The 14,142-nt window shown below is 47.9% G+C and overlaps 1 protein-coding gene across 4 annotated transcripts in view; it reads left to right on the forward strand.

Annotated features, from left to right (window-relative positions):
- The first annotated feature begins 5,556 nt into the window (after positions 1-5,556).
- MX1 (MX dynamin like GTPase 1) overlaps positions 5,557-14,142 on the forward strand; it is a 38,196-nt gene continuing 29,610 nt past the window's right edge. For 2 of the 4 annotated variants that reach the window (XM_005201988.5, XM_015473623.3), the window contains exon 1: positions 11,528-11,554. The gene's annotated coding sequence lies outside the window, so the exon portion shown is untranslated. 4 annotated transcript variants of the gene reach the window in all.

Here is a 14,142-nt window from a genome sequence, read left to right on the forward strand (position 1 = left end):
TCTTTTACTTTGACCTCTGCTTTTCATTGCTTTTGTTCTGTCTATAGCTATGTTGTCATTGTTTAGTCTCTAAGTTGTGTCCAACTCTTTGTGACCTCATGGACTGTATCCCACCAGGCTCCTCTGTTCGTGGCACTTTCCAGGCAAGAATTCTGGGGTGGGTTGCCATTTCTTTCTCCAGGGGATCTTGCTGACCCAGGGACTGAACCCAAGTCTTCTGCATTGCACGCAGATTCTTTACTGCAGAGCCACCTGGCAAGTCCGTAACGGCCTGCCTTGGGGACCGTGCCCCTCTACCTTAATGTTAAACCAAACTGCCTTTGTTCAGCTCACAAGGAGACACCCTGACCTGCCCACCTCTGAATGGCTGCAGCAAAGAAGAAATTAACACAACTGCTCCCCAAGACTGTGAAACCAGGAGATGTTTTGCAAGACTTGTGGCCTTTTTATTTCACTTCCTCACCTCCTCCCCCTCTCTGTTCTATAAAAGAAATTAGCATCCAGACCCCCGAAAGATGGTCCTCTAGAACTCTACTTCACCGTCTTCCTGGAAGGCTAACTCTTTGATAAAGTCACTATTCTTTGTGATAGCTTACAGCGAATGGTGCCCAGCTCGTGGTATCTAAAGGAGAAAATTTCTCTCCGGGACCAAAGACACAGTCTCAGTCACTCAGAGCTTCATGCAGCATATATTTTATTAAAGTGAAAGGATAGAGAAAGCTTTTGACATAGACATCAGAAAGAGGTAGAAAGAGTACCCCTTTTTTTGAGGTTAAACGGAGCTTTATACATTTTTCAGTTGGCTATTAAGAATAGGTAAAAGAATACTTCAAGGTTGCAAAACTTTTGCCAGACCTCTTTCTCACAACATATATCTTAGATACTATCACCATAAGATTAGCCAAGGAGAATAGGCTCCGGGCACTGTGTCTTCAAGCGAGAAAGCAGTGATATGGGAAAACAGACTCCAAGGCAAGATTTGTTAAAATTATAATCATTAACGTGGAGCCTAAGAAAAGCATTTTCCACCAGTAAGATATATTGTGATATATCATTAACTCTGGCCTTAAAACCAATTTTCAGACAAGATATATTGCTGCAATACAGAGCTTTAAGAAAAGTATGTCCTTGAGCAAGATGTATTGTTGCTTAAAGGGCCCATGTGACTAAGGCAAAACAATGTGAAAAAAAAAAAAAGAATGTTTGCCTCCTCCTCCTTAAGGGGCCTTGGACTCTCTTATCAACCTGCCTAACTGTGAACTTCCTGATGTTCAAGCTGGTTTTAGAAAAGGCAGAGGAACCAGAGATCAAATTGCCAACATCCGCTGGATCATGGAAAAAGTAAGAGAGTTCCAGAAAAACATCTATTTCTGCTTTATTGACTATGCCAAAGCCTTTGACTGTGTGCATCACAAGAAACTGTGGAAAATTCTGAAAGAGATGGGAATACTAGACCACCTGACCTGCCTCTTGAGAAATCTGTATGCAGGTCAGGAAGCAACAGTTAGAACTGGACAGGGAACAACAGATTGGTTCCAAATCGGGGAAGGAGTACGTCAAGGCTGTATATTGTCACCCTGCTTATTTAACTTCTATGCAGAGTACATCATGAGAAATTGAGAAATGCTCAACTGGAAGAAACATAAGCTGGAATAAAGATTGCCGGGAGAAATATCAATAACCTCAGATATGCAGATGATACCACCCTTATGGCAGAAAGTGAAGAGGAACTCAAAAGCCTCTTGATGAAAGTGAAAGTGGAGAGTGAAACATTGGCTTATAGCTCAACATTCGGAAAACGAAGATCATGGCATCTGGTCCCATCACTTCATGGGAAATAGATGGGGAAACAGTGGAAACAATGTCAGACTTTATTTTTCTGGGCTCCAAAATCACTGCAGATGGTGACTGCAGCCATGAAATTAAAAGACGCTTACTCCTTGGAAGGAAAGTTCTGACCAACCTAGATAGCATATTCAAAAGCAGAGACACTACTTTGCCAACAAAGGTCTGTCTAGTCAAGGCTATGATTTTTCCAGTGGTCAGGTATGGATGTGAGAGTTGGACTGTGAAGAAGGCTGAGCACCGAAGAATTGATGCTTTTGAACCATGGTGTTGGAGAAGACTCTTGAGAGTCCCTTGGACTGCAAGGAGATCCAACCAGTCCATTCTGAAGGAGATCAGCCCTGGGATTTCTTTGGAAGGAATGATACTAAAGCTGAAACTCCAGTACTTTGGCCACCTCATGTGAAGAGTTGACTCATTGGAAAAGACTCTGATGCTGGGAGGGATTGGGGGCAGGAGGAGAAGGGGATGACAGAGGATGAGATGGCTGGATGGCATCACTGACTCGATGGACGTGAGTCTGAGTGAACTCCGGGAGTTGGTGATAGACAGGGAGGCCTGGCATGCTGTGATTCATGGGGTCGCAAAGGGTTGGACACGACTGAGCGACTGAACTGAACTGAACTGAAGCTTTAACTCTCTCACTTGCCTCAACACCTCGTCTCCCAAATTATTGGTCTGCTGTGTAGTGAGCACAGCAAGCTTGGACTTAGTAGCTATAAGACAAAGGACTATCCATAAGAGGGTATCTACAGGTAGGATAAACAAATTTGGATTGTCCATCTTGTTTCTTCTCCTTGAGGTCCTAAAATGCCCCCTTTGTCATGCATTGGTTCAGTTCAGTTCAGTCGCTCAGTCGTGTCCGACCGACTCTTTGAGACCCCATGAATCGCAGCACGCCAGGCCTCCCTGTCCATCACCAACTCCTGGAGTTCACTCAGACTCACGTCCATCGAGTCAGTGATGCCATCCAACCATCTCATCTTCTGTCGTCCCCTTCTCCTCCTGCCCCCAATCCCTCCCAGCATCAGGGTCTTTTCCAATGAGTCAACTCTTCGCATGAGGTGGCCAAAGTACTGGAGTTTCAGCTTTAGTATCATTCCTTCCAAAGAAATCCCAGGGCTGGTCTCCTTCAGAATAGACTGGTTGCATCTCCTTGCAGTCCAAGGGACTCTCAAGAGTCTTCTCCAACACCACAGTTCAAAAGCATCAATTCTTGGGTGCTCAGCTTTCTTCACAGTCCAACTCTCACATCCATACATGACCACAGGAAAAACCATAGCCTTGACTAGATGGACCTTTGTTGGCAAAGTAATGTCTCTGCTTTTAAATATGCATAGTGACATGGTATAATGGTTATTATATTTTTACATAACAAATTACTCCAAATTTTAGCCCTGAAATTTCCTCATCATTTCTTGACTCAGGAATTCACATAAGCCTCAGACTGGTGCCTCTGGCCCAGGGTCTTTCCTGAAGTTTCAGTCCAGCCGTGGGCCAGTCAGCTGCACTTGAGGCAGGAGATAGATGGGTTCCAGGTCAGACATTTGAAGATGAAGTTCCAATACCCTGACCACTTGATGTGAAGAGCCGACTCATTGGAAAAGACCCTGATGCTAGGAAAGCTTGAAGGCAGGAGGAGAAGTGGATGATGAGGATGAGATGGTTGGATGGCATCACCAACTCAATGGACATGAGTTTGACCAAACTCTGGAAGATGGTGAAGGACAGGGAAACCTAGTGTGCTTCAGTCCATGGGGTCACAAAGAGTCAGACATGACTTAGCAACTGAACAACAATAGGTTAGACATTTACAGACAGAAATAACTTCCAGATAGAAATAATAACAGGAACAAGATAAATAGCTGGCTTTGCCTCTAGATAGACAATTAAGATTAACAGTAATGGCATTGGCAAGAGCCCTGTCCAGATAAGAGACAAAGACCACATATTTCTCATCCTCAAGGTCAAGGTGACCTTCTTGACTGCACATGCACAGGAAGGCTCCTTGGGGGGTCAAAAACGGAGGGAGTTGGCACCCTCCCTACAGGTAGTGATGTCAACCTACCTGGGGGCCTCTTAGCTGTAATCCAACTTGGCTAAGAGATGTGTGCACACATGGGAGGTTCCCGAGATATACCAAATACAGCCACAGAACCAGGTAAAGCAAGATGATTGGCCAGAGGAAACCTGGAAGAAATGCCCCATGTAAGTAATTCAAACTACCGCAAGGGCGTGACTCTGAGCCCACCCATGTGTGTCTATTCACACCTACTCTTTTTTTCTCCTAATAAACACTTTACTTGTTTTACTCTTTGTGGAAATTTATTTCTACACAGCTAGTGGGCTGGAGCCTTATCACCAGCCACTGGCCCCGGTGGCCTAATGGCTAGGATTCAGTGCTTTCACTGCCGGGGCCTGACCTCACTCTGGCTAGGGAAGCCAAGCCTGCTGCAAGCCGCTGCAGGCCAAGGCCACCCCAGATCAAGTCCGTTTCTCTGAGCTCCATTTCCCTGTTTGATTTATTTTTGCAATCTTCCAGATCGTATGTGTAGACAAATTAGCCCAACGCCTGACGTGGTTACTCCACAGATGCTCCATACCCAAGAGATGGCAATTTTAACACAGAAATTCAACTTTATTCCATAAAGCATGGAACTCAGTTGCAGACAGAGGAGGAACTGAGTTGGAATTTGCAGGAAACTTGTATGAAGGACAGCCTGGATGGACCAATTTCCATTCCCCTGGGGAGAGTTCCCCGGAAGGCAGGTAACATGCACTTTTGCCTCCTCCATTGGAATATCAAACCTTCGCCAAGTAATCACGATGAATGCCAGCTGGACAGCTGGCCCTTATCCAGGACAAAATGATTTTGGAATGGCCACCAACCGTCCCCAGCGACTCCACATTGGGCCACATGAGAGCTTCTCCAGTAGGTCAACAGTAAAGAATCTGTCTGCAACACAGGAGATCTGACAGGAGATGCGAGTTTGATCCCTGGGAGTTCCATTTCTGGGTCAGGAAGATCTCCTGGAGGAAGAAATGACAACCCTCTCCAGTATTTTTCCTGGGAAATCCCTTGGACAAAAATGTCTGGTGGGTTACAGTCCCCGCGGTTGCAGAGTCCAACTGGGCGACTAACACCACCACCAAGCCTCGTCCCAGGGCCACCAACTCAGCTTCACCAGTGACAGACCCTGCGTTTCTAGTAAGCTCCAGGGTGAAGCCGATACTGCCGGCCGGGGGACCTTCCTTTGAGAAGCACGGATATATGTCACCCGCACAGAAGAGAAAACGCGGCAGTGACACCAGACTCAGTCTTCAGCAGGGACTGACAGGGCCCTGACCAGCATCAGAGAGGGGAGCATGACCCTGGTGGGTCGGTTCCCAGGCCCCCCGGAGCCCCGCGCAACCCTGCGCTCCGGAAGAACTGCCTCCGGGCTGGATGCAAGGTCCTAGCAGCAGCGCGGCCACAACGCGCAGCGCACAAGACAGCCAGGCTGCGAAATCATCCGGCGGGGCGGGGTGCGGACCCCTAACTCCACCCCCTCCACCTCCCGCGAGTCCTTCTGTCTCCTGAGGCTCCGCCCCCGACCCCGCGCACCGCCCCCTCCTCTCCGGGTCCCTGGACTCCAGGGCGGCGCCAGTAGGACTTTTCTTTTTTCTGAACCGAGAAGAAGAAACCGAAACCCAACTTGAATAGACTGGGAAACCGGAGATCAGAAACTGAGAGGCCTGGGGGAACTCTCCGGAAGTCATGTAACCTCCGGAGTGGTCATGCAGGCCACTCTGCAGGAACAGAGCCAGTCCTCCGACTCTTCACTCACTCATTCATTCTAGAACATTTATTGAAATGCTATGTGTCAGGAACTGTGCTGGATCACAAGGATAGCAACAAACACCACCGACTTGTCCGCCCTGTTGATGGCCTGGTAGCAGACAGGGCGTTCAAGAAAAGACCAAGACGGTGTGATGAAGCCATGGTCCCGGGAAGCCGGAAGCTGGGGCGGGGAGCTCCCAGAAAGCAAGTCCATTAGGCCTGGAGAAGGACGGAGACTGGCTGACTTCTGGGGAGAAGCCCAGGTGGAAGATGAAAGCCCTGAACTGGAAGTTCTTGTGCAGTGAGGAGGCTTTACATTCAGGCAATGGAGGTGGAGCAAGGTGAGGCTGGGCATGCCAAGCTGAGCAGGTTGGAATGCCTCTACCCTCTCCCAACCCTGCAGTGGGACACGGGGGTCCGTTTGCTTCACACAGGTATCTGAGGAAATGCACCAGTTACAAGTAGGGAGTGATGCATAGAAGACTGCTCAGCCTGGCTTCCCATTAACACCAGTGCACCTCTCCTCTGCAGAGCCAAGCCAGCAGGTGATGAGAGGGCTGGACAAGGGCCAGAGAGACCTACAGAGCCCTGAGCACCCAGGACAGCACAGGCAGAAGGGGTTCTGGAGTCAGCGTGATTTTTTTTCCCTCTGATATGCTTTCCTGGAAAAGACCCTGATGTTAGGAAAGATTGAGGGCAGGAGGAGAAGGGGGAGGCAGAGGATGAGATGGTTGGATGGCATCATCGACTCAATGGACATGAGTTTGAGCAAACTCTGGAAGATGGTGAAGGAGAGGAAAGCCTGGCATGCTGCAGTCCATGGGTTGCAAAGAGTAGGGCACGACTGAGCAACTGAACAGCAACAAATGCTTTCCTGTGGATGCTGTGTTTTCGCCAGACACTTTAATGAAGTTAGGAAACAGTAAGAAGAGGGTAGGGGGCTTCCCAGGTGGCACTAGTGGTAAAGAACCTGCTTGCCAATGCAGGAAACATAAAAGACATGGGTTCAATCCCTGGGTGGGGAAGAGCCCCTGGAGGAGGACATGGCAACCCACTCTAGTATTCTGGCCTGAAAAACCCCCATAGACAGAGGACCCTGGCAGGCTACAGTCCACGAGGTCGCAATGAGTGGGACCCGACTGAGTGACTAAGCACACACATGATTACTAAGCAATCACTGTTGGTAAGTAGTTAGGCACTGGAGCATCCAAGCTTGATAGGCTTTTATCAAGATGACAGCCTCATCAAGGAGGTGGCCGTATCCGCACTATTCAGAACATCCATCTGAAATGCAAAGCATCTTTGCCTGAGCTAATTAGGCCCACAGAAGGGAAGAGGTGGAAGAGGTGCGACCCAAGCTGGAAGAGGTGTGACCCAGGCTTAGAAGGAGCTGTCCAGGGTAGCTGCAGAGACAGGAAACACACAGCTGGGGCTTGACCAGAAAGGAGCATGTCTCTGGGAGCCCAGGATGACAGTTAGGTCAGCAGAAGTGGGATCAGGGGTGGTGGGTGGTGAGTGGGGTGCTGAGCCTGGAGGGCAACTCTCAAGGGCTAAGAGTTTGACACTTACCTGGTAGAGTATAGTGTCTCTCTAGTAGGGGAAGAGTAGTCCACAAGTCAGGTAAAAGGTTGTGAACTTCCCAAGAACAAGAGCTGCATCTTGTCAGCTTTAGCATGGAGAGAAGATGCTAGGGAACCCAGGCTTAAGAATAAATGTCTTGATTACAGTCTAAGCTCCCCCACTTCCTAGTCAAGGGGCCCAAGAGTAACCTGACTTGTTGGCCTCAGTCTCTTCATATCTAACATGAGCGTGATGATCTTACTCCCCTCACAGAGTGGTTCTGAGGTGAGTTATTTTCTCAGGGTGGCACCCACATACTATGGCCTAGAGCATACAAGCTATTATTGTCTTATTATTGAATTACATTCCAAACAAAACCCTGGGCTCTTTAGGGAACTACCTTCTAAGGTGCATATAGAAGCAGCAGGTACCAAAATCCCAGACCAGGAGGCAAGAGGGGGAAGAGCGTGAAGCATCTGGGCACCAATGTTAAGGATACACTTGACCTACTGACAGGGAGTGATTCTTTCAACACTGAACTCCAGGCACCTCACTCACCTGTTTCTAGTTCTGGCCCGGGCAGTGACTTTTGCCCTGGCCAATTTTCACTTTTGCCAGTGGCTCTTCCTGAGTTCATTTCTGTACAGGAATCAAGGGGAGAGCCTCCTGTGGTTTGAAGAAGTAGGATCATGCCTCAGATTTAAGTCTTCACTCTTCTTTGTGTCAGCTGAAAAAATACATGCAACCTAAAAGTTTGGAGGTATGCATTATTCAGCAGAAACTTTTAGGACTGCAAGCCCAGGAGACAGCATCTCAAGTGACCCTGGGAAAACTGCTCTGAGAACAAGGGAGCTGGGGAGAAGCCAGGTTATACAGATGTTTTGCAACAAAGGGCAGGTAGTTTGAATTCCAAAAAATTTTTTTATAAATTACAGAAAACCAGATAATTCCAAGTTAAGGAATTTAGCAGCTTTTCTTTGTATGCACCTAGCCCAAGCTATAGTTTTTCCAGTAGTCATGTATGGATGTGAGAGTTGGACCATAAAGAAAGCTGAGCATCAAAGAATTGATGCTTTTGAACTGTGCTGCTGGAGAAGACTCTTGAGAGTCCCTTGGACTGCAAGGAGATCCAAATAGTCCATCTTAAAGGAAATCAGTTCTGAATATTCATTGGAAGGACTGCTGCTGAAGCTGAAACTCCAATACTTTGGCCACCTGCTGTGACAAACGGACTCATTGGAAAAGACCCTGATGCTGAGAAAGATTGAAGACAAGAGGAGAAGGGGATGACAGAGGATGAGATGGTTGGATGGCATCACCGACTCAATGGACATGAGTTTGAATAAGCTCTGGGAGTTGGTGATGGACAGGGAGGCTTGGTGTGCTGCAGTCCATGGGGTCACAAAGAGTCGAATACGACTGAACGACTGAACTGAACTGAACTTGAACATTCTTTGGCATTGCCTTTCTTTGGGACTGGAATGAAAACTGGCCTTTTTTAGTCCTGTGGGCACTGCTGAGTTTTCCAAATTTGCTGACATATTGAGTACAACATTTTAACAGCATCATCTTTTAGAATTTGAAATAGCTCAACTGGAATTCCATCATCTCTACTAGCTTTGTTTGTAGTAGTGTTTCTTAAGGCCCACTTGACTTCACACTCCAAGATGTCTGGCTCTAGGTGAGTGATCACACCATAGTGGTTTTCCAGGTCATTAAGATCTTTTTTGTATAGTTCTTCTGTGTATTTTTGCCACCTCTTCTTAATATCTTCTGCTTCTGTTAGGTCCATACCATTTCTGTGCTTTATTGTGCCCATCTTTGCATGAAATGTTCCTTTGGTATCTCTAATTTTCTTGAAGAGATCTCTAGTCTTTCCCATTCTGTTGTTTTCCTTATTTCTTTGCATTGATCACTGAGGAAGGCTTTCTTATCTCTCCTTGCTATTCTTTGGAACTCTGCATTCAGATGGGTTTATTTTTCCTTTTCTCCTTTGCCTTTCACTTCTTTTCTTTTCTCAGCTATTTGTAAGGCCTCCTCAGACAACCATTTTGCCTTTTTGGATTTCTTTTTCTTGGGAATGGTTTTGATCACTGCCTCTTATACAATGGTACAAACCTCTATCCATAATTCTTCAGGCACTGTGTCTATCAGATCTAATCCTCTGAGTCTACTTATCACTTCTACTGTGTAATTGTAAGGGGTTTCATGTAGGTCATACCTGAATGGCCTAGTGGTTTTCCCTACTTTCTTCAATTTAAGTCTGAATTTGGCAATAAGGAGTTCATGATCTGAGCCACAGTCAGCTCCTGGTCTTGTTTTTGCACACTATATAGAGCTTCTCCATCTTTGGCTGCAAAGAATATAATCAATCTGATTTCAGTGTTGACCATTTGATGATGTCCATGAGTAGCATCCTCTCTTGTGTTTTTGGAAGAGAGTACCATGATGGCTGCTAGATGGCAAGTATTCTCCTTCCTGAGTTTCTTTAGGGCTCACCAGTTCACCGTAAGCTGTGGCTACAATGGCTGGTGACTGTGACATCCTTGTTTACTGATATGGCAGGAAATATTCCATTTCTCATTTGTAACTAGGAAGTAACTGAGGCCTGGATGGGTAAGCAGCCATGCAAGGGTTCCTTGAAAATTGCTGGGGAAGCCCGTGTTCTCCCATTAGACCCCAGCAGAGGGCCACATACCAGACTTCAGGCCAGGGAGCTGCTCTGTGTGGCCCCCTCCCCTTCTTTTGGGTGCCACGACATTGAAATTGGTTCCATCCAAGTTTTCCCGATGTGGCTGAAGAATGTCACCTGCCATATCAGTAGACAAAAGATATTGCAGCCATCACGCTAGCACCCACTGCATTTTTTGACCTGTGACTGTATGTCCTTCAGGGATTCAGGATGAGGAAAAGCAGGATGCTGGCCCTAGACGGCTAAGGTGCACATCAAAGGAATAATTTCAAGGAGCCCAGACTGTTGCATCTTCCCATACATAGAATAAGTGCTGAATTCATGAACTTGAGATGTCTGGTTTTCCTTTAAGTAACAGTAATTTTGTTAATATTTTCACTACCTGGATTTTGTTGCAAAAACTCCCATATATTCTGGCTCCTCTCTGACCTGTTTGGAGCCATCCCTAAGAGCAGTCTGAGAGGCTGTCTTCCAGGGAAAGTCCTCAGCAAGTCCACCAAGTAAAATATAATTCTCAATGTTTTTAGGTGTGCAGTTTTTTTTTTTTTTTTAAAGTCGACATCTGACCCCAGGACTTGGAAAAGGGGCAGTTCTGGGTCTTTGTGTAGGGCGCAGGAGACGCTCTCTAACCACAGGAGTCTTTGTGGGGAGGACACTTGTTGTCCAGGCTTCTTAGCTGAGCCAAGGAGAATGGAGGTGGGGTGCCAGCCTTTTCCAAAATGAAATTTTACTCCTCACCCCCAAAGCCCTCCGGGAGGGCTCATCTTTGGGTCTATTTGACCTTGGTCCCCCCCTTTCTACTCATTTCCATCCTGAAGAAATCAAATGAGCTAAACTTCAGGGAGGGCTTGGGACTTCCCTGGTGGTCCAGGGAACCCTTTGCTTCCAATTCAGGGGGCACAGGTTTGATCCCTGGTCAAGAAACCAAGATCCCACATGACATGCAGAGCAGTCAAGAGATTTAAAGGTGGGGAGAGGGGGCGGTGCTTGAAGAGGATAAGGAAAATTGAGAAAGGAGCCTGATGTAGGTCTGGGTGAGGAGGGGGCTAAGGGGGTAGCTCCCTAGCATGCTTGAGAATCCCTCCGGGGTTGGAATGTTCCCAGTGAACCTACAGCAGGAGTTTGATACCCAGTTATCAATGCATCTGTTCAAACAACCAAAGGTTAGGGGACCGGTTCCAAGCTACCTTGGGCTTTGGATGACTCGGGGCTGCTTGAGCAGAGGTTCTCAAACTGCCAGGAACTTCAGAAGGGCCGGATAAAGCTCGGGTAGCTGGGTCCTGCGCCCGAGTTTCTGAGGCAGCAGGTCTGGGTGCGGGCCGAGAATCTGCATTTCCCGCAAGCTCCTAGGGATGCTGTTGATGCGGGGCGCACCTAGAATGCCTTTGGGAGAATACAGTTGAGTGTGCGGGGCGCAGCGACCTCGGGAGGCCCCGGTGCGGAAGTGCGCCACCCGTTCGGTTTCGGTTTCCTTTCCGATCCAGCAGCCCTGAAAACTTTCTGAGTTTCGTTTCTCCGAGGCTGGGTAGGAGATGAGGGACGGGGAGGCGGGGCAGCGAGCTAGGGGCGGCGTTAGCGCTGAATAAAGCCGAGGAGGGTGAGCGCTGGGAGCCTGCCGGTCTCTGCGCTGGGGACGGGTAAGTGTAGCGCTCCTGGGTCTGGGCACTCTCCGCGGGTCGGGGCATTTGGGCGTTGGCTGGGAGTTGAGCGCTCTGGGGTGCCGGTATTGCGCAGACTAGGAGAAGGCGATGGCACCCCACTCCAGTACTCTTGCCTGGAAAATCCCATGGACGGAGGAGCCTGGTAGGCTGCAGTCCATGGAGTCTCGAAAAGTCGGACACCACAGAAGCGACTTAGCAGCAGCAGCAGCAGTAATAGTAAAAATGAAAATGATTAATAGTGATGGCAACCCAGTATTCTTGCCTGGAGAATGCCATGGACAGAGGAACCTGGTGGGCTGCAGTCCATGGGGTCTCAAAGAGTCGGACACGACTGAAGCGACTTAGCACGCAATAGGGATGATGACATGATGATGATGATAATGCAGTGTTGGCTGGGTTCAGAGCATACTTGATTCTGCTTTCCCACCGACACGCTGCTGAGGCTTTTGAGTTACGCGTCAAAAAACAAGCACTGGCGACTTTTCTGCCGGAAGAAATAGGAAGGTGGAGCAGAGCAGGTAAAGAGGGTCTCCGAGGGAGCTAAGGAGTGCAAGCCAAACAACTCTACGCCGGGGGCTGGGAGGTATCCTTGGAAGCGCAACGACCCAGGGGATCTTCCCCAATCTCGCTGCAAAGAGGGATGTTATAGCCGAGGGTCTCCGCGGACAGGTTTTGCCCGCGGGAGCTTCCCTGTAGAAAGCCGGGGCTCGCCGGAGATGGGGCATGCGCTGAAGTGCCCTGCGCGGAGTACAGGTCACCCAGGGGATGGAGAGCTGCTTCCAGCAGCTGTGCAGCGGGATGCGATGGTGTGCGGCCGGCTCAGTTAGTTTTCCGGGTGGAGCGAGGTAGGACCGTACTGGGGGCTGGCCGAAAGCCCAGGCATTGCTGAGACCTGCAACACGCGGAGCAGCCGGGGGTGGCATTCGCGGAATTAATAAGTCAAATTTTAAATCAAGTTTTTGTTGGACTTGGGAAGTAAGAAGAGATGTGTTGATTTCTTCTTTATTGTAGTCATTCACAGGCGGCTGGGTCAGGATGCTTCTTGTGAGCTGAAAAAGTGTTTTAATTTTACATCCTGCCTTGGGGGCCATTGTGTTTAAGCTGTAGGGAACACCCCTTTAATGATTAACTTGTGGCAAAAGCAATAGTGTTGCAGGAAGCGGGACCCCTTCCAGGGCCGGAAACTGAGCCCTTATCTAACACTCGGAAATGGATTGTCCAAGGAGACACACACATGTGCTGACAAAGCAAGAGATTTTATTGGGAAAGGGCACCCGGGTGGAGAGCAGGAGGGTAAGGGAGCCCAGGAGAACAGCTCCGCCAAGTGGCTCGCAGTCTTGGATTTTATGGTGATGGGGTTAGTTTCCAGGTTGTCTTTAGCCAATCATTCTGACTCAGGGTCTTCCCTGATGGTGCACACCTTATTCAGCCAAGATGGATGCCAGCAAGAAGGATTCTGGGAGGTGGCTGGACGTGTGGTGTCTCCTTCTGACTTTTCCCAAACTCTTTCTGTTGGTGGTGACTTATTAGTTCCCTTTTCTTACCAAGACCTCCTGTCATAAAACAACTGATGCAGATGGTTACTGTGGTGCCTGGCCAGCGTGGGCAGTTTCAGTCAGTGTGCTTCCCCTAACAATAGAATATAAAGGGAAAAGTTAAAGAAACAGATCTAATACAGTGTCAGATTTGTTATTCCCTATTACAATCATAAACAATTTAAATGTCAGTGAGTTTTTGGAAGGCAAAACACTTCCATGAGAAAAAGCAAATAGAAGTTCTTAAAGGATTACCTGGACTGAATTATTTGGGCTGTTCAGTTCAACAAGTGCAGCCAGGTGCTGAATGTGACGAGTAAGTAAAACACTGATTTTTATTAGGAGATGGCCTTGCCCCAGAGATCCAAATTGATTTTCAAAGACTATCTGAGATAGGTACAGATGTTTAAGATGTACAGACAAAACTCACAAGACTTGGTTTTCAAGGGAATGTCACTTTATGAAACAAAGATAGAGACTTTTTTGTTCTCAAAGCACCCATGGGCATTGAATGCTAGCCCTGGGGATCAATGATGCCACATGACTGGGCACAGTAAGGTCAGCTGAGGTTGTGGTCTTTAACCCGGGGCCCCAGCTCCAGCCTAGGAGCCCCTGGGCACACGAAATCATGGGGATGGGTGGTGGTTAAGAAATAAATTGCCAGATTCCATAAGTATTCTTTAAAGTTGATCCCTTTCAAAATCACCTTTCACTATAGAGTGAACAGAATCCATCCCTCCCCCGCGCTTTTTTATTTTAAGCAAGCTTGCCCTTTCAACTTGTCCTTTCAAAATCCGAATAGGCCTTCGGGGAGGGTCCCTAGAGAATATACAAAAAGAGCATCAGGAAAAAAAAGTGTTGATTCAGTACACGGACAGCAAGTCTCTCTGCTTTATCCTTCAACCTTAGAATTTAAATATTTAAGGTTTACAAAAGGACTCAGGGAACTGTGAACTTCCTTCAAAGCACATCCCCTCTGCATCTTCACCATTCTCAGCAATGGGATGTATGGCGATGAGCACTGACATG

This window comes from Bos taurus, chromosome 1 (genome assembly GCF_002263795.3).
Source record: "Bos taurus isolate L1 Dominette 01449 registration number 42190680 breed Hereford chromosome 1, ARS-UCD2.0, whole genome shotgun sequence".
NCBI classification, from domain to species: Eukaryota; Metazoa; Chordata; class Mammalia; order Artiodactyla; family Bovidae; genus Bos; species Bos taurus.